The sequence below is a fragment of the Heterodontus francisci genome, chromosome 23 (genome assembly GCF_036365525.1).
Source record: "Heterodontus francisci isolate sHetFra1 chromosome 23, sHetFra1.hap1, whole genome shotgun sequence".
Lineage (NCBI taxonomy): Eukaryota > Metazoa > Chordata > Chondrichthyes > Heterodontiformes > Heterodontidae > Heterodontus > Heterodontus francisci.
This window is the reverse complement of record NC_090393.1, coordinates 28464802-28485575: the sequence shown is the minus strand read 5'-3', so window position 1 is coordinate 28485575 and position 20774 is coordinate 28464802. Positions and strand designations below refer to the sequence as shown.

General features: G+C 44.5%; 1 protein-coding gene and 1 pseudogene across 1 annotated transcript in view; one reads left to right on the top strand and one right to left on the bottom strand.

Annotated features, from left to right (window-relative positions):
* LOC137382666 (E3 ubiquitin-protein ligase DTX1-like) overlaps window positions 1-20774 on the bottom strand; it is a 292622-nt gene that overhangs the window by 58469 nt on the left and 213379 nt on the right. The window lies entirely within an intron of this gene.
* Window positions 4628-4755, top strand: LOC137383059 (U1 spliceosomal RNA; annotated as a pseudogene).

Below are 20774 nucleotides of genomic sequence, written 5' to 3'. Positions count from 1 at the left end.
GGACTTCTGTGTTGGAGATATAGTCCTGCCACCTGATGCCAAGTATTCTCCGAAGGCAGCGAAGATGGAAGGAATTGAGACGTCGCTCTTGGCTGGCATACGTTGTCCAGGCCTCACTGCCGTAGAGCAAGGTACTGAGGACACAGGCTTGATACACTCGGACTTTTGTGTTCCGTGTCAGTGCGCCATTTTCCCACACACTCTTGGCCAGTCTGGACATAGCAGTGGAAGCCTTACCCATGCGCTTGTTGATTTCTGCATCTAGAGACAGGTTACTGGTGATAGTTGAGCCCAGGTAGGTGAACTCTTGAACCACTTCCAGAGAGTGGTTGCCAATATTGATGGATGGAGCATTTCTGACGTCCTGCCCCATGATGTTCGTTTTCTTGAGGCTGATGGTTAGGCCAAATTCATTGCAGGCAGCCGCAAACCTGTCGATGAGACTCTGCAGGCACTCTTCAGTGTGAGATGTTAAAGCAGCATCGTCAGCAAAGAGGAGTTCTCTGATAAGGAGTTTCCGTACTTTGGACTTCGCTCTTAGACGGGCAAGGTTGAACAACCTGCCCCCTGATCTTGTGTGGAGGAAAATTCCTTCTTCAGAGGATTTGAACGCATGTGAAAGCAGCAGGGAGAAGAAAATCCCAAAAAGTGTGGGTGCGAGAACACAGCCCTGTTTCACACCACTCAGGATAGGAAAGGGCTCTGATGAGGAGCCACCATGTTGAATTGTGCCTTTCATATTGTCATGGAATGAGGTGATGATACTTAGTAGCTTTGGTGGACATCCGATCTTTTCTAGTAGTCTGAAGAGACCACATCTGCTGACGAGGTCAAAGGCTTTGGTGAGATCAATGAAAGCAATGTAGAGGGGCATCTGTTGTTCACGGCATTTCTCCTGTATCTGACGAAGGGAGAACAGCATGTCAATGGTCGATCTCTCTGCACGAAAGCCACACTGTGCCTCAGGGTAGACGCGCTCGGCCAGCTTCTGGAGCCTGTTCAGAGCGACTCGAGCAAAGACTTTCCCCACCATGCTGAGCAGGGAGATTCCACGGTAGTTGCTGCAGTCACCGCGGTCACCTTTGTTTTTATAGAGGGTGATGATATTGGCATCGCGCATGTCCTGGGGTACTGCTCCCTCGTCCCAGCACAGGCATAGCAGCTCATGTAGTGCTGAGAGTATAGCAGGCTTGGCACTCTTGATTATTTCAGGGGTAATGCTGTCCTTCCCAGGGGCTTTTCCGCTGGCTAGAGAATCAATGGCATCACTGAGTTCCGATTTGGTTGGCTGTATGTCCAGCTCATCCATGACTGGTAGAGGCTGGGCTGCATTGAGGGCAGTCTCAGTGACAGCATTCTCCCTGGAGTACAGTTCTAGGTAGTGCTCAACCCAGCGGTCCATCTGTTTGCATTGGTCAGTGATTATGTCCCCCGATTTAGATTTGAGGGGGGCGATCTTCTTGATGGTTGGCCCAAGAGCTCTCTTCATGCCATCATACATTCCTCTGATGTTTCCGGTGTCTGAGGCCAGCTGAATATGACTGCATAGGTGTTGCCAGTAGTCGTTTGCGCAATGCCTAGCTGTTCTTTGTGCAGTACTTCTGGCTGCTTTAAGGGCTGCGGATGTTAAATCGCTGGGGGCTTTCTTGTAGTTCAACAGTGCAATGCGCTTAGCGGCTATGACAGGTTCCAGATCTTCATTATGAGATTGAAACCAGTCTGCATTTCTCTTCACACTTTTGCCGTAGGTGGTCAAAGCTGACTCATAGATGGCGTCTCTGATGTGGGCCCACTTGGTCTCAGCATCCCCTGTGGGAGTGTTTTGAAGGGCTGTTACAAGTGAATTTAGAAATTTTTGTAACAGCTGTGGGTGAGAAATTCTGCTCGTGTTGATGCGCGGGTGGCCCTTCTGCTTGGAATGATGCAACTTCTTTGGTCTGAGTCTAACCTTGCTGCACACCAGGGAGTGGTTGGTGTCGCAGTCCGCACTGTGGAAGCTGCGTGTGATTTGAACACTGTTTAAGGCGGCTCGCCTTGTGACAATGAGGTCTAGCTGGTGCCAACGAAGCGATCTTGGGTGCCTCCATGAAACCTGGTGACAGGGTTTAGTGTGAAAGAACGAGTTGGTGATGCAGAGGTTATGATAGGTACACAACTCAAGCAGTCTCTGCCCATTCTCATTCATCCTTCCAACGCCATAGCGCCCAAGGCAGGAGGGCCATGAGTCATGGTACATGATACAGAGCAGGTATCTGCATGTAACTACATGTACCGATAAACAGGATATAACATTTACATAATTAACCTGAAGTGCTAACTAAATATTTGAATATGATAATCCTGTTTTTATAAAGAGTATTTTCCCCTGTCCGAGACATGTAGCAACTGTAGCTGGATAATCTACTCTTTAATGTTCTGCTATTCAGCTGCAAATAGGAAATGACTTCCCTCTGCTTTTCCCTCAACAAGTGAAGATGCATCTGGCCTGCACTTTGTGCCTCTCCAGAACACAACATAGACAAAATCAAACATGCATCTATAACATATAATAATCGCCTGTGATTATTCCAATGCACTCCTAGCTGGCCTCCCACATTTTATCCTCCATAAACCTGAAGTCATGCAAAACTCTGCTGCTAACGTGCACCAGGTCCCATTCACCTATCATCCCTGTGCTCACTGACCTACATTGGGTTCCGGTCAAGCAATGCCTTGATTTTAAAATTCTCATCCTTGTTTTCAAATCCCTCCATGGCCTCACCCCTCCCTATCTCTGTAATCTCCTCCAGCCCCACAACCCTCCAAAATACCTGCGCTCATCTAATTCTGGCCTCTTGAGCATCCCGAATTTTAATCGTTTCACCATTGGTGGCTGCACCTTCAGTTGCCTAGGGCCTAAGCTCTGGAATTCCATCTCTACACCTCTCTGCCTCTCTACCCCACTTCCCTCCTTTAAGAGACTCCTCTTTGACCAAGCTTTTGGTCATCTGACCTAATATCTACTTATGTGGCTCAGTGACATATTTTGTTTTATAATGCTCCCTGTGAAGAACCATGGGACGTTTTCTTATGTTAAAAGCATTATATAAATATAAGTTGTTGTTGTTTTGATATAGAACAGCCTCTGATAAAGCACACATTGATTACGCATTCATCATAAGTGCAAGTGCATTTTGTGACGTTTTGCTCCAGTGATCAGACAAATTTTAAAATGGTAAATCTGCATTTGGAACAACAGTATGTTAATAATTTGTTCAAAACCAACAGCAACAAGATTAAACTGAAAGGATGCAAACATTATTAGAGTCCAATGATGCAGGTGTTGTGTTAATAAGACCTTCTTAACGCTCTGGGTTTTGATTTGATGTATTGTTAAAAATGTCATCGTCTGCAGGGTTTCCATGCAACCAAATAGAAAGAGGATACCGTACTGTGCAAAGGTACAAAATGGTGGGGGGGGGGTGGGGGGAGGGGTGAGCAGATGCAGCTTAGGCTCTGATTATATCTGGGATTTATTAGGAATCAGAAAGAGCTCACTGGGAGCAACCAATTATAGAATTACTGTGTTTAAAAAGGGTCGTGTCTGTAAAATACTGGTATCTAGGAAATCTCACAGCAAGCAAGGAAACAAGCATCAAGAATTCTAAAAATGGACCTGTGCCCAGTTATTACTGAGACATCTACAGCCCTTACAGCAGCTGAATGTGACAAGCACATGGCTCTTGTGGTTTTACAGACTTGTTTTTTCATATCAAACATTCATACATGAACATGGAAAAATCTGACAAAGATACCCCAAGCAGTAATTGTACAAATATAAAAAAAGAGAAGTACTCTGTCCAGCTAGTTAAATATCGTCCAATAAAGTTAGTTTTTACTTTTAAAAAAAATTGCACTATCTAAATACAAGCCGATACCATTCGTACAGTTGAAATTCATCATTGTAAGCCTAGGCCAATCCATAAGTGATTCCTCTTACTGAGATGCGAGTTCTTCCACTGCCTATAATGGAACACTGAGCAAGACAAAAGGCAACATTTACTATAGTGGCTAGTTAGGAAGAATGTAGTTTATAATAATGAGCTTTTACCATTTTCCCTTCCAATGGTTATGGCAAATTATGTAAATTTATGTAAATGACACCATAATGGGAGTGACTGTGCTGATGTAATATAAACACAAGTGTGTAAGCCTTTTGAGAACTGGAAGGTAGCAGGTGAAGAGGACCGCCAAATCTCAACCTGTCAAACAGTTGTCCACGACCGAATGTTGCAGACTGGCACATTCCAAGGTCCAGGACTACGTGCTGAGGGACGCACTAAAGCTTGGGGCAGCTGTGGTAAAGGCTCAATGGGGAAAGACCATTGTGTAAGGTCCCCCCCACCAAGGTGAACTGAGGAACTGGATCCATGGCAAACCCCTCGAACTGTAGCCAGAAAATATTTGTTTGCTGTAAAATGTACATGGCATGTAAAACGAAATGGAAGGGCTGTGAGGCAACTCACTCCTGTATTGAAGGAAACTGATCTCCTTTGCACTCTTTGTAGTTTTTGACTTGGTGCTTTTTGGAACTGTTTTGTAATGTATTTTTTACAGATTTTTATGAATAAAATATATTTTGGGAAAAAAAATTGCTGCCAGATTGAGACTAACCCATTGCACTTAGGGTTTGTTGACGTCTGCGATGTCCCCAAATGCAGGATACTCGACTGCAAAATTTATGGTAGTGGGGGACTGCGGTCATGCTCTCCCCTGGCTTTACAAATAAAAATTAGAACTGATTTTTAAAAAAAGTCAACGGAGCTTTGGTGAAGCTCACAGCCATGCACTTTATTGATGTTTGACTTCATCAATAAACACTTCTGAAGCAACCAAATCATTTATTCCTAGTAATTGCAATCAATATAACAGTGAGAGCACTGGGGACTTGTTAAAGCTGAGAAATCTAAGTGCGGGGCTGAAACCCATAATACATAACCTTACCAAGTGTGAAAACAGCAAAAAGTTAAGAAACCAAGGTAAATCATCAAGTATTAATTGTAAAAAGAGAGTAGTGGCTGTAGAGGGATGAGGGTTCCACTGTTCTGTAGTGGTGAGAAAAAAGGAACTGGAGTAAGACATGGTGTTATAAATATTAGTAAGCCTGTTAATGAATTGCACAAGGAAAGAATGTGCAGTCTGGCCCTTCTGAAAAGCAAATCTACAAGCACCTTAATGTATCAAATGTGAAAGAACAGCATTAAAATCAGATCAAAAATCTAGCATTTCAAGGAGGTTCAATCAAACAAAACACACTGTTCACTGGACTCGATTGTGTCCATAGCAAAATGCACTACTTTATTGTTGCTGCTAATTATTTTCAACAAATTATTAACCAAAGATTGTTCCCAAGGCACATTTACTATATTAAAATCCTTCTGATTACTGATAGAAACCTCACAATGTGAACTTGTGCCTATGGTATAGTGTGATACGGACTTGTCATCCTACTACAAGCTCAGATGACCACAGGCTATCTGCCCCTCTCGCCAGCTGTGCATATTTCACAAAGCTGCACGGTTTGTAAATATAACCCAATTCTTGTCTAGTGATTTTCGGGCAGCAAGTAAGTTTTTACACACATCCTATCTTGTTTAGATTCTTATTAGTGCGTCTTTTTGTCAGTCTAGCTTTCTAGCGACTGATAGGTACACTGAACAACAGTCCCTCTGTACAAACACGGTCATGTCAGAAAAGCCTTAAAGTGCTCTACTTACATGATGTTATCCATCTGTCAATGAGTGGGCAGCCTGGTGCACTGCTCAGTCCCACTAATAACCAGAACTGCACATTTTCAAATTCAAATGACGTGCACTTCACTTGTGGTGTAAATGCTTCCTCAGCATAAAGACATTGAAACACATAAAGCTGAACTTCCTCTAAATGACCAAGTGTTAGCTCACAGATAGCATATCTCATTACCTTGTTTTTAAAGGTTTCTTGTGCAAAACAGCATTATGCCATAGCAGCTATCTGTCAATTTTTCTTTACTGGATGGGTACTTTTATTTTTGCAATGTGTACTGTTTAATTTTTTTTGCAAGTCATTACTTTTGAATGATACTGGATGACCGTTCATGGGTTGAATATTATAAGAGGAACTGAAAACGGGAAGACGTTTAATAGCAAGAATCAAATGTTGCAATTGTTTGAAACTTTTACTTCGACTAATAGGCACCGCAATCCTCGGATGCAGTCGTGCACCAAATTTCAATGCAACTGTTTTCATACTTAACCACATTTGCAGTGGGGGGAGGGGCCGCTAACTTCAAACTGCTGACACCCACGTTGGGCAACTGGAAGGTGTGAGAGTGTGTGAGAAAGCGGATGTAAACTAGTTTCTGTGTTATTTACAAATGCAGGAGGAGTGAATCCAATCACGTATATAGGTGAACGAGTAGAAACCACGTCCTGCAACCACCTATGTGCATGTGAAAACTCACATAAGCAGCTGTGGAAACAAAGAGCACTGTTACTGTTTGCAATTCATTTCCAAACACAGAAGTTAAGGCTTTCAGAGTGCAAACCGACGTCAAGTTTGAGGTGCCGTTTGCTGAGAATCTTCATCTGTAATTCTGAATGTTCTGCCCTGGATGTGATTCCTCTCCACTCAGCTTCTCAGATTAGGACCTCCTCTGATTTGGACTGAACATAAATGTAATGACCCATCTTACTTGGAGAAACATTTCCATCTCAGGAGAAGATGGTAGGAGGTTTCTGTGTATATACCATCTTCTACAGTTAAGGCCTCCTCCAAGATCACTGGATCTATTATGGAACTACCAGGCTGGCACAATATATTGCACCTGCAACACACTGTACACGAGTTCACATCACAATTCAGAGGCGCTCAGTGCCTGCCACATTTGCAATAGGAATGGATTGGAAAACTGGAGAGAGTAAGGGCCACTCAGGGTCAAGAGAAAGTCCGATTCACTCGGCAATTCCCATGAGCTTCCCAGCTTTGTAGGCAGTGGGCCAATTGCTCACTCTCTTAGATCAGGATTATGCCTTGTGCAGCGATCGACAGAGAAAAAGGGGAGGCAAAATAGGAACATGCCTAATATGATTTCAACTCAAAACAAACAATAAAGTAAAAGAAAAACTGCAAGGTTCAGCTGGACCACTCCGGTGTGAATTTGCAGCTGTACTCTAAATTGGGGAGCTAGATGCAATTGAATTACTGTATATACTCGTGTAAAAGTTGAATTCTTGAGACCAATTTTTGAGGGGTCGACCTTTACATGAGTCGTGTTTTTGAACTTTTACGAACCGAATAATAGCCACCATGGAGGCAGGGCGTAGAGTCGGATAGATGCATGGGAAACTGTGTATCCATTCTGACAACGTTCACTGACCCATTCTGAAACTTTACCATCTAATTACAGCCACTTGTTAGGCTTTCCCTTGTTGGCACTTTTATTCTTTAGCATCTTCATGAGCTGTGTGGAAAGCTTTCTCTAGTCTCTAACAGTCTTCTCTGATACTGTGAATTCTCTTGCTGCCGCACAATTATTCACCTTCTCTGCACATGTAACAACTTCTAGTTTAAACTGCGCTGTGCATTTTTTCTTCTTCCTTGGCGCCATAGTGAAAAAATGTGGAGGTCCTAGATGAACGGTTGGGTGTTTCTACTAGTGAGTGATTAGAATGTTCTGTCTGTGCTCTGAAAGTTAAGGTCAAATTTTACACAAGATATAGGAAAAATTCAAGATTTTTTGGCGTAAAGTCATGGGTCGACTTTTACACGAGTATATACGGTGGATAGAATTTGTTCTACTGCTTGAGTGGTGTGTAAGGGTCCTGTCATGCTCCTGGTAATTTAAAACTTTAAATGTGATGTGTGGGATTAAGCGAGATGTTTGTGATTGCAAAGGTGTATGGTGGAACCTCCAATATCCACTACAATAAAACGCACACCCATGACTATCTCTTGGTGGATAATGAAGATTAGTGGATAATTCTCAAATATTGGTTTTGCACATATGGTATAAAACCACCCTTGACAAGAGAATGAAGACACATATATTGCAAATAAAATATATTTGATTTCTTCCTCCTTGGGTCAAGATAACAGGAAATTGGTGTTAAAGTGCTGTGCAGAGAGATAGCCTCTGTGTAAGGCTGTACCCAATGAAAATCCTTGTGTAAAAAAGGCAGATAATCGAGGGCTCACGAATGGCAACCCCAAATTGACATCCTAGTCAGTTTTCCACAACAAACCGGACCACAGAGTCAGCATTCAGTGATGAACACAGACAGGCCGTTTCTTAGCTTTCAATGAAGAAATGGTTTACTCGCTTCATATTCCTCCAGTGGTAGATTAGTTATTGAGACTCAATGCTGCTAGTCATTGGTGCCGAGAATCCATTTTTTATTTAATGATAATGCACTATTTATGCTTTTTGAAGGAAATTTTTAGGCTAACTGAAGTAAGGAATGCTGGTGCTGGAGAATGGAATATTTTTCTTTTGGACCCAATATCTGCATCACATACACTTACACAAGTTAAAGGAAAAGGTAGATACAAATTAAAGCTCCATCACCTCTATCTTTAAAAAATCCTTAACTCCAAGTTTCAAAGCGAACTTCCCACTCCATTTTCATGTTAAACATCAGTTAACCCCTAATAATTATAACATGAGAGTACCCTTTTAATAATGATTACTGCTGAAACAGATGAGGTCATCGACCTGAAACGTTAACTCTGTTTCTCTCTCCACAGATGCTGCCTGACCTGCTGAGTATTTCTAGTATTTTCTGTTGTTATTACTATTAAATACCATAGGGGACACCATAATATTGTGAAATTATATAGGGCCTTATCACACTAAACATCTCAGACTGTTTAACACAGTGAATTACTTTTGAAGCTCATTGACTGTTATGTAAACAATCCCAGGAGCTATTTTGCATCAGCATAACTCCATTCACAGTAATGAGATGATTGACTGGCTAACCATGATTGCTGAGCTGCTGGGATTATTGGGATGTAAAGCAGAGATTGTTGTGAGGTTGGATGAAGTTTTCCTCGATTGCCTTTGGGTAATGGGCAACGTTATGGGGGAACATTGCAGAACCAATGGCTCAAAATTGAGTATGTTTCATAAAATCAGATAAGATTTTTGTGCACAGTTTGTGGAAAGAAGGGAACTGATCGGCCTGAAGGTCCCTTTTTCATGCTTTACATTTTTAAGTTGTTATATATATGTATCACAGCCTGGAGTTCTGCTCTGTTTGATTGTATCTCTTGGTGCTATTCGCCCCCAGAATCAATAAAACCAAGTGCACAAAATTTTAAGCACAAGTTAAGTTTTTTCTTTATTCATTCATGGGATGTGGGCGTCGCTGGCTAGGGCAGCATTTACTGCCCATCCCTAATTGCCCTTGAGAAGGTGGTGGTGAGCTGCCTTCTTGAACTGCTGCAGTCCATGTGAGGTAGCTACACCCACAGTGCTGTTAGGAAGGGAATTCCAGGATTTTGACCCAGCGACAGTGAAGTTCCAAGTCAGGATAGTGTGACTTGGAGGGGAACTTGCAGGTGATGGTGTTCCCATGCATTTGCTGCCCTTGTCCTTCTAGTTGGTAGAGGTCGTGGGTTTGGAAGGTGCTACCTAAGGAGCCTTGGTGCGTTGCTGCAGTGCACCTTGTAGATGGTACACACTGCTGCCACTGTGCATCGGTGGTGGAGGGAGTGAATGTTTGTAGATGGGGTGCCAATCAAGCAGGCTGCTTTGTCCTGGATGGTGTCAAGCTTCTTGAGTGTTGTTGGAGCTGCATCCATCCAGGCAAGTGGAGAGTAGTCCATCACACTCCTGACTTGTGCCTTGTAGATGGTGGACAGGCTTTGGGGAGACAGGAGGTGAGTTACTCGCTGCAGGATTCCTAGCCGCTGACCTGCTCTTGTAGCCACTGTATTTATATGGCTACTCCAGTTCAGTTTCTGGTCAATGATGGCCCCCAAGATGTTTATAGTGGGGGATTCAATGATGGTAATGGCACTGAATATCAAGGGGAGATGGTTAGATTCTCTCATGTTGGAGATGGTCATTGCCGGGCACTTGTGTGGCATGAATGTTATTTGCCACTTATCAGCCCAAGCCTGGATATTGTCCAGGTCTTGCTGCATTTCTACACGGACTTTTGCAGTATCTGAAGAGTTGCGAATAGTGCTGAACATTGTGCAATCATCAGCGAACAGCCCCACTTCTGAGCTTATGATTGAAGGAAGGTCATTGAAGCAGCTGAAGATGGTTGGGCCGAGGACACTACCCTGAGGAACTCCTGCCGTAATGTCCTGGAGCTCAGATGTTTGACCTCCAACAACCACAACCATCTTCCCTTGCGCTATGTATGACTCCAACTGGGGGAGGATTTTCCTCCTGATTCCCATTGACCTCAGTTTTGCTAGGGCTCCTTGATGCCATACGCAGTCAAATACTGCCGTGATCTCAAGGGCAGTCACTCTCACCTCACCTCAGTGCAGTTTGAGTTTCTGTGATCTAGTTTTAAAAGCATTGAGCTGCAAGTTGGCCCCACTCACAAAACTGGCCACCACCACCCCACCCCCCCTCTCCCCCAAGGGAGGCGGTGGCGTAGTGGTAAAGTCACTAGACTAATAATTCAGTGCCCTGGCTAATGCTCTGGGGACATGGGTTCAAATCCCACCACAGCAAATGGTGAAATTTGAATTCAATTAATAAATCTGGAATTAAACGCTAGTCTAATGGTGACCATGAAATCATTGTAAAAACCCATCTGGTTCACTAATGTCCTTTCGGGAAGGAAATCTGCTATCCTTACCTGGTGTGATTCCAGACCCACAGCAATGAGATTGACTCTTAACTGCCCTCTAAATTGGCCTAACAAGCCACTCAGTTCAAGGGCAATTCGGGATGGGCAATAAATGCTGGCCTCAACAGCAACACCCACATCTCACAGACCACTAATTGGCATGTTTTAAACGCTTCTGAATATATTTTATCTTAATTTACCATAAAGCTGACTAATGTACCTCAATATAACCAGCAAATAGTTCTGTCTATTTTTATCAAGTCATTTTCAGTAATTTAAAACCAGGTTACTCACAGGTGGTGGATTGTCACTGTGATTAAATCTGCTTATTTTTTGTGGTAAATCCATTTTCAGCTGCATTAATCAAACTGCAGCAAGTTATCACTCCTAAATATATCAAGGGGTAATTTTGAAAGCAAAAAGTTAAAAAAAAAATTATGTTTTAAAACCTTATTGCGCTGGTTCCTGGCAGATTTGGTGTTCAGCGATGTGCAAATGAGTTTGAGCGGAAACTTGAGGAACGAAAACACGTCTCAAAGCTATTGCAATTTGCGTCAGGATTGCCCCAAAGCAGAAATCTACTCCCACTAGTGCACCTGTGCTTATGACGTGAGCAAAAACTTCAACTGTATAAAGTCTCATAACTCACTCGCATCCATCTATGGTGGTTGTAAAAATATGACTGTTACAGAAGTGCAGTAACTATTGCAATGCTCTTGATCATGCTGAATATTATATCTGTAATAAAAACAGAAAATGCTGGAAACAGAGGTCTTACGAAGGGTCACCAAGCTGAGACGTTAACTCTGTTTCTCTCTCCCCTGTTGCTACCTGACCTGCTGAGTGTTGCCAACCTTTCCTGTTTTTATTTCAGATTTCCAGCATCCGCAGTATTTTACTTTTGGACTAAGTTTGCAACATAGTTCCCCCCAACCCCACATAAAGGCTAAAACAAATGGTTTTACGCATAACTGCTTAACCAACATTGAATCCTTATTTGTTTTTCATGGAAGCTGTTGAAAGGCTCATTGTTGGCAGGCAAACAACTCAGCAACTTTCCATATTCTAGGAAGGAACTATCAATCCACCACAACCTTTTCACTGGTATCACATTTAAAGCTCCGCACTCATTCACAGTACCTAAACTCTTAAAATGCGCTACTGCTGGAATGTCACAGGCAAATCATTGCCTGCAGCCATCCTGGAATGCAGAAGATTACAGTGCATCTTTTGGAAGACAACAAAGGAAGTAACAGGAAACGTGGAATTGAGGAATCGTCTGGAACTGATACCTCGGCTTATGCTGGACTGTGTGCACGATCAAAGCAGATTACAAGTTGTGCTTCACAGGGAAGAAATGAGATTCAGCTCAGATGTCAATTCAATTAGAAAAAATCATTTAGAAACAACAGCAATTAAAAACGGGAAGAAATAAGCTCAAGGTAATTCGGCAGATTGCTTGTTTATTCTGATGTGGAGTATAGCTTCATATAAACGCCCCGTTGCTTTCATATTGGATCCATGGACTGATTTAACTAACAGCGATTAATCAAATTCCTTGATGCTTGAACTCTGGATTATGAGCTAACTCTACTAGATGAGAAATAACTGGGAAAAACACTTCGCTAATAACCTGTCTCGAGTGTAAACAGGTGGAAGCTGGCTCCAATAAGTAACTGAATGAAATTTGGGCTTCCTCTTGGTGAGCTATATATTAATAAAATGAGCTGTCCCTCAGGGCAATCTTTTAACTACCAGCAGCAAGCTCCAAACTCAAGGGAGAAATTACATGATACATCCAGTGAGTTAGCTCTTATTTACATGAAACAAACAAACTATATTAGATAATAGATTATATGAGAAAATTGAGAGAAGCAGATTTACCCAGAGCCATTGCGGTAGGAAATGGTATACATTGGGCCTGTTTTGCAGGCCGAAAGCATGCCAATTTAACAATGGATGGCCAGCACACAAACTGCATCGGGCACTGATCCCATTGTTAAACTCACAGGCCGTTTGTCAAACATCCCAGGCAGTAATGTATCCTCTAATATTTTTTCTGTACTGTGCAGATGGCTTGTTTAAGTGTGCTGGCCCTTTAAATTTTTTTGCATGGCCGCGCAGGTGCGGTACCTTAAAGGGGCCGACTTGTATGCAGCCTATGCAGGAATTTTCAGTCACGCAGCTTAGAGGAAACACTGCCGTGCAGGTGCGTAATTGCAATTGGACCCCTTGAATATGCAAATGTGGCCTAAGGCCAGTTGGAGACCCTTTAAAAAAATTAGCCACCAATGGATTTTCCAGTGGCCCCTGCATCAACAAAAGGTATATGTGAATTTAATTTTAATAAAGACACCTTTATGTGGAACTAGGGGGGCAGGAGTGCTCCCCCCACTGCCCATCAACTCCACACTCATCCCCTCACAAGCCCACATATCAGGGACTGTAGCATAGTCAACTAAGAATGGAATTGGACAGACCGCCCAGCATCAACCAAGGCACCAGAAATTACAGTGGCACATCCTGCCCAGTCAATACTGCAATGTCCTCCTCACTAACATCTAGGGACTTGAGCCAAAATTACTCTGGACTAGTAATCCAGAGGCCTGGAATAATGCTTCGGAGACATGAGTTCAAATTGCACCATGGCAGCTGGAATTTAAATTCAATTAATTGACAAATCTGGAATAAAAAGCTAGTCCTAGTAATAATGATCATTAAACTACCAGATTGTCATAAAAACCCGTCTGGTTCACTAATGCCTTCCATCTTTACCCAATCTGGCCTACAGGTGACTCCAGATCCACAGCAATGTGGTTGACTCTTAACTGCCCTCTGAAATGCCTCAGCAAGCCACTCAGTTGTATCAAACCATGACAGAAAAGTCAACTAAGAATGGAATTGGACAGACCGCCCAGCATCAACCAAGGCACCAGAAATTACAGTGGCACATCCTGCCCAGTCAATACTGCAATGTCCTCCTCACTAACATCTAGGGACTTGAGCCAAAATTGGGAGAGCTGTCCCACAGACTAGTCAAACAGCAACCTGACAGTCATACTCACCGAATTACAGTCAATGTCCCGGTCTCCTCCATCACCATCCCTGGGTAAGTCCTGTCTCACAAGCAGGACAGAACAATCAGAGGTGGCGGCACAGTGGTATACAGTCAGGAGGGAGTGGCCCCGAGAATCTTGAACATTGACTCTGGATCCCATGAAGCCTCAAGGCAGCAGGTCAAAGATGGGCACGGAATCCTGCTGATTACCACCTACTGTCTTCCCTCAGCTGATGAATCAGTACTCCTCCACGTTGAACACCACTTGGAAGAAGCACTGAGGGTGGCAAAGACACAGGATGGACTCTAGGAAGGGGACTTCAATGTCCACCACCAAGAATGGTCGGTAGCACCACTACGGACCGAACAGGCGAAGTCCTGAAGGACATATCTACCAGACTGGGCCTGCAGCAGGTGGTGAGAGAACCAACTAGAGAGAGAATCCTAATTGGACCCATCTTCACCAATCTACCTGTTGCTGATGCATCTGTCCATGACTGCATTGGTAGAAGTGATCGTTGCATTGTCCTTGTGCCTACGTGTCGTCTTCACATTGAGAACACCTTCCATGCTAAATGGGATAGATTCAGAACAGACTTAGCAGCTCAAAACAGGGCATCTATGAGGCGTCAGCAGTAGCAAAATTGTACTCAACCACAATCTATGACTTCATGGCCTGGCATATCCCTCACACTACATTACCATCAAGCCAGGGGACCAACCCCGGTTCAATAAGGAGTATAGGAGGGCATGCCAGGAGCAGCACCAGGCTTACCTAAAAATGAGGTGCCAACCTGGTGAAGCTACAACACAGAATTACATGCATGCTAAAGAGCAGAAACGTCATACGATAAGAGCAAAGCAATCCTACAACCAATGGATCAGATCTAAGCTCTGCAGTCTTGCCACATCCAGTAGTGAATGGGGATGGAGAATTAAACAATTCACTGGAGGAGGAGGCTCCACAGACATCCCCAACCTCAATGATGGGGGAGCCCAGAACATCAGTGCAAAAGACAAGGCTGAAGCATTTGCAACCATTTTTGGCTGGAAGTGCCGAGTGAATGATCCATCTTGCCTCCTCCTGTGGTCCCCAGCATCACAGATGCCAGTCTTCAGCCAATTTGATTCGCTCCATGTGATATCAAAAAATGGCTGAAGGCACTGAATACAGCAAAGCCCTGATGACATCCCGGCTCTAGTACTGAAGACTTGTGCTCCAGAACAAGCTGTGCCCCTAGCCAAGCTGTTCCAGTGCAGCTACAACACTACCATCTAGCCGACAATGTGGAAAATTGCCCAGGCTTGCCCTGTCCAAAAAAAGCAGGACAAATCCAACCCAGCCAATTACTGCCCCATCAGTCTACTCTCAGTCATCAGCAACGTGATAGAAGGTGTCGTCAACAGAGCTGTCAAGCAGTACTTACTCAGCAATAACCTGCTTATTGATGCTCAGTTTGGGTTCTTCCAGGGCCACTCAGCTCCAGACCTTATTACAGCCTTGGTTCAAACATGGACACAAGAGCTGAATTACAGAGGCCAGATGAGAGTGAATGCCCTTGACATTAAGGCAGCATTTGACCGAGTATAGCATCAAGGAGCCCTAGCAAAATCGAAGTCAATGGGAACCAAGGGAAAAATTCTCCACTGGTTGGAGTCATACCTAGCACAAAGGAAGATGGTTGTGGTTGTTGGAAGCCAAATATCTCAGCCCCAGGACATCGCTGCAGGAATTCCTCAGGGCAGTGTCCTAGGCCCAACCATCTTCATCTGCTTCATCAATGACCTTCCCTCCATCATAAAGTCAGAAGTGTGTATGTTAGCAGATGATTGTACCATGTTCAGTACCATTCGCAACTTCTCAGATACTGTGCCTGCATGCAGCTTCAGGCTTGGGCTGATAAGTGGCAAGTAACATTCACACCACTCAAGTGCCAGGCAATGACCATCTCCAACATGAGAAAATCTAACCATCTCCCCTTGACATTCAATGGCACTACCATCACTGAATCCCCCACCATCAACATCTTGGGGGCCATTATTGACCAGAAACTGAACTGGACCAGCCATATAAATACTGTACTACAAGAGCAGGTCAGAGGCTAGGAATCCTGTGGCGAGTAACTCACCTCCTGACTCCCCAAAGCCTGTCCACCATCTACAAGGCACAAGTCAGGAGTGTGATGGGTGCAATGACACTCATGAAGCTCGACACCATCCAGGACAAAGCCGCCTGCTTGATCAGCACTCCATACACCACCTTGAACATTCACTCCCTCCACCACCGACGCACAGTGACTGCAGTGTGTACCATCTACAAGATGCCCTGCAGCAACTTGCCAAGATTCCTTCGACAGCACCTTCCAACCCTGTGACCTCTATGACCCAGCCAAACAAGGGTAGATGGAAAGATCGCCATCTGCAAATTCCCTCCAAGCCACACATCATCCTGACTTCAAACTATATCACTGTTCCTTCACTGTCACTGGAACACCCTCCCTAACAGCAGTGTGGGTGTACATGGACTACAGCAGTTCAAGAAGGCAGCTCACCACCACCTTCTCAAGGTAAATTAGGGATGGGCAATAAATTCTGGCCTAGCCAGCAACGCCCACATCCCATAAACAAATAAAAAAAGCTCTGTTGCTTGGCCAAACTCTGCCCGTCCAGTTCTTACCCAAGGGGCATGGTTTGAGAGGCAAGTGACCAGGAATTCATTGTTCTCGTGGGCCAAGCTGCCTGTGGAGGTACAACAGGTGCCAGAAGCTCACCCCAAAAGTAGAGCTGAGGCCCAGGGCCCAACTGTGGGCCGGCCTCAGGCCTCTCTGTTTGGGAGCATGCTGCTGTTACAGTGTCATATCTCGGGCCATTCCCAACACCCTATTGAGACAGTTTCAATAAGAATGATGGCTGAAAGAAAGTTCTGGAAAGATGGCATAGACCAACCTCTGCAACCAGGAAAATGAGTCCATGTCCTCTCTTGCTACCAGTGGTGTTAGGAAAGGCATGTGACACAAATGTATCAACAGCTCGTGATTCGCAATGGTAACAACAATCAGGAGAGGTGTATAATGGACAATCAATCTAATATCGCCCCATTTGCACTATTGCCAACGGTTAAAATAATCCCCATAGTCTCAGATTTTTGGAGAGTTGCACTGCTAAAACTAATCAAAACATAGCTATTTCACAGCTGAACAGCTCAACAATGACACTAAAAATTAGCATCAGGATAATTCCGAACTTAAAAGGTTTTCTCTCTTCCTAACTTTATTAAATAAGTTCAACTGATCATAACAATAGAATTCAAAGCCTTTCTGAAGCTATCAGAATGGATACAAAAGTATCAGCAGAAGGAATACAGGCAGAAATGAGACATAAAGACAAGCCAGGAAGACTGATAATTAGCAAAATTCATTACAGGCTTGCGTTGCTTCAATATCTCTTCTCACATCAGTGAAGAGCCTCATTGCTAAAAATCCAATCTTTATACAAACGTATCAAGAAGTGGCTTCCATCAGCTGCCAGAAGTACAACCCAAGCAGCCATGTTGCTGCCAGCTGGGCACTTAGCCTGCCAGTACAAGCCAGCAAGGCAGTTTTCCCACTGCTGATCTTTATGGATCTTTCAAAGTACTGGCACCGAGTTACTTTGTACAGTGGAATCCATCCCATAGTGTAAGTAGAATAGATTCCAGTCTAGCACAGAACTATTTCAAATAGGAGTAATTATGATTATAAATTTCACATTCAAACAACTTGCAGGGTGAGAATGGTCCATTGTAAAGGTCTGAGAAGCAAGGACTAAGATAGCTCTGCAGCAACAAAAAATGCAATAAGCCGGGATTTTATGCTGGTGACCGGGGTTTTGACGTCAGAGAAAAGCGTTGCCGAGAACCCCACATTGCCTCTTCTCCAGAAGGGCTGCTGAGTCTAGTGCCAATCAGGCACTTAAGTGGACAGTGGCGGGCCTTCCACAGAATCAAGGACCCTGTCACCGGAAATCCGGCCCTTGGAGGAGCACTTACCAGAGGCCCAGGATTGGCGCTGGTGCCAGGCCACAGGTAGATCAGGGCAAGAGGGGTCTCGTGGGGTGGGTCATGGGGGAGGAGGATAGCTAGTAAGGGTAAGGGGATGGCTCTCAGCGGGCATTAAATGCCTTTTAATGAGGGAACCCCCCTCCCACCTGAAGCCAGGAAGCAGCCGCAACTTTTTTCGTGCCGTGCTACCCGTGTGGCGAGAGGGCCTCCCACCGCATGGCTAATTCCAGCAGCGGTGGGATGAGCCCCTTAATTGGGGTTAATTACCCAGTTAAAGACCTCAATTGGCAGCAGGGCAGGAAGGCCGTTCACAGGCCTTCCCGACCCAGACTACATTTTGGTGGAGGTGGGATGGTGGCAGGAATCAATTTAGTGCTCTACCCACCTCCAAACCCACTGTGGTGGACAGCATAAAATTCCCCCCTCAGTGTCCCATTTCTTGAGATGAAACTCCAGTGCAGAACTGAGTGAGCGCTGCACTGCCGGATATACCGTCTTTTGGATGAGACGTTAAACCGAGGCTGCATCTACTGGCTTGGGTGGATGTAAAAGATCCCATAGTACTATTTCGAAGGATAGCAGAGGAGTTCAGTGTCCTGAACAATCAATCAATCAATCAACATCACAAAAACAGATTATCTGGTGATTATCACATTGCAGTTTGTGCAAGTTTACTGTGTGCAAACTGGCTGCACTATTTCCTGCATTACAACAGTGACTACGCATCAAAAAATATTTAATTGGCTGTCAAACACTTTGAGGCATCCGATGGTCATGAAAGGCATTATATAAATGCAAGTCTTTATTTTCTTTCTTTTGAACGCTGTGTTCATTCAGTCCTCATCTACTGGTCATTTTTTTTTTGGATTAAACTTCAGAATGTCTTTCACTGTGTAAAAATATCAACCATATGAATTTTCAAATATGCTGACAGAGGGTCAGATTTTATTGCGCCAACGGGGGTCTCAGCAGCAGACCGGAAGGCAGGGAGAGAACCCACCTCGGCCCTCCATTGGACCCCCATTGCTAATTAACGGCGGGCAGCCATTTAACTGCCCACCATTGGGGTTGCCGCCCCTTGAAGGGACGAGCTCCCTCCTTGTGAGCTGCCAGTCAATTGGAAGGCTGGCAGCTCTGCCTTACCAGCAGTGCCACTGGGAGCAGTGGCCACTGCTGGTACTACAGGAGGCTCTACAGTTTGAAGACTGGAGAAAAGTGATGAAGACCCTGGGTGAGGTAAGTGGGGTTGGGGTCGACAGGGCCAGTCAGGCAGGTCCCGGCGACAGGGTGGGGAGATCTTCCCAGAGAGGGGATGGTGATCATTGCTGGGTGGGCCTTCCGGGAGCCCTGGATTGCCCCAAAGGAGGGATTCTCCCAACCCTACTAGGAAAACCACTAGGCTTTACCTGGTGGCATCTCCCTGCAGCGGCAGGCCCCTCTGTCTTCTACAAAATTGAGGTGGAGGTGGGAAGGACTCTGCCTTCCCCATCTAGGACAAAATGGCAGGTGGCCTAGGCAACATTGGGAATGGCACCCCCTGCCATTTTGTTTGCCCCCTGCCTCTGTGCCGCCTCCACGGGCAGCACAAAATTCTGCCCGTAATTTTATGTCTACACAGATGACTCGTATAGATCCCAAACCATTTTGGATATTTCTGCAGAAACCATTGGAGTCATTTTTAAGATGGAGAACAAAGAAAAGGAAAACCAAACAGAGTGAGAAGAGACTACCAGCATTATGACATTCCAGCTCACAACTGAAGGCCATTAACAGAGCTGAGAGAGGAGGAACCTGGAGTTGGACATCTCACTCGCTGCTTCCCTCAGCTTGAGGCAGCAGGATTTCAAATGTGTGCCGATTGCTGCATTCAACCAATTGAAGAAGGGTAGTACGCCATCCATTATAATATGCAGATTTATAGAGGAAAGACATGCGTCTGTAAAGAACCTCTTTCTCAAAAACACCTCCAAAATACCTCAGCTAGAGAAAACCTCAGGGTTCATGACCACAGGGTATCTAAATGTAGCTAATAGTCAATAAAGTACTTTTGAAGAGTACTCAATGTTTTAATTTAGGGAGACTGCAGAATGGGGGATTGGGGAAGAAAAGGAGACTGAGGAATGAGGAGGGCCAAAAGGCTCAGAACTTAAGAGTTGGAAACAACAGCAGCAGCAGCAACAACAACATGGTGAGTAGGAGTGGTTTTGAGAGAGGAACAACCAGTAAAGGAGTGAGTTAAAACTAGGGACTTTACTGTAGGTAAATAGTGCAAGATTGTTTCCACTGGTGGGCAAATGGGGAACAAGGAGACAGGTAGTGGACTCTAAGTGGAAGTACTAATAGGGAGGGAGAAGTAAAGCTTTTGAACTGACAGTAATAGATTATAGGATGCTTTACCACAAGTGACTGTTGAGGCACACCAGTTAAAAGTGAATGGGATAAGTACTTGAAAAAGAGTAATATAAAATGATTTGGGGGAAATGGGGTGGGATAGACATTAGAGACTGAATGGCCACCTCCATGGGGGTGGGTTAGCAAAGTTGGCACCGAGCTGAATTAAGTACAATGTTCCTTGTGAGAGGTGCCCCACTGTGCCCGTTGCCCTCTGTGCGCAGTCTCTGTTTGGTTTGGGTAGGTCTGTGCCACCCAGTTTTGACGTGTGGTGCCCGATTTTAACTCTCTGTTTTGAGTGAGTTAAAATCTCATCCGAAGTCCAAGTATAGATTGGTTCTGAATGCAGCTCACAGTTCACAGTTGTCACCTTCACACAGAACCTGAGTCCAAATCAGAATCCAAGGAGGTAGGGAGGGAGATGGGGCCTGTTAAATGAGGAATCGACAAGGGG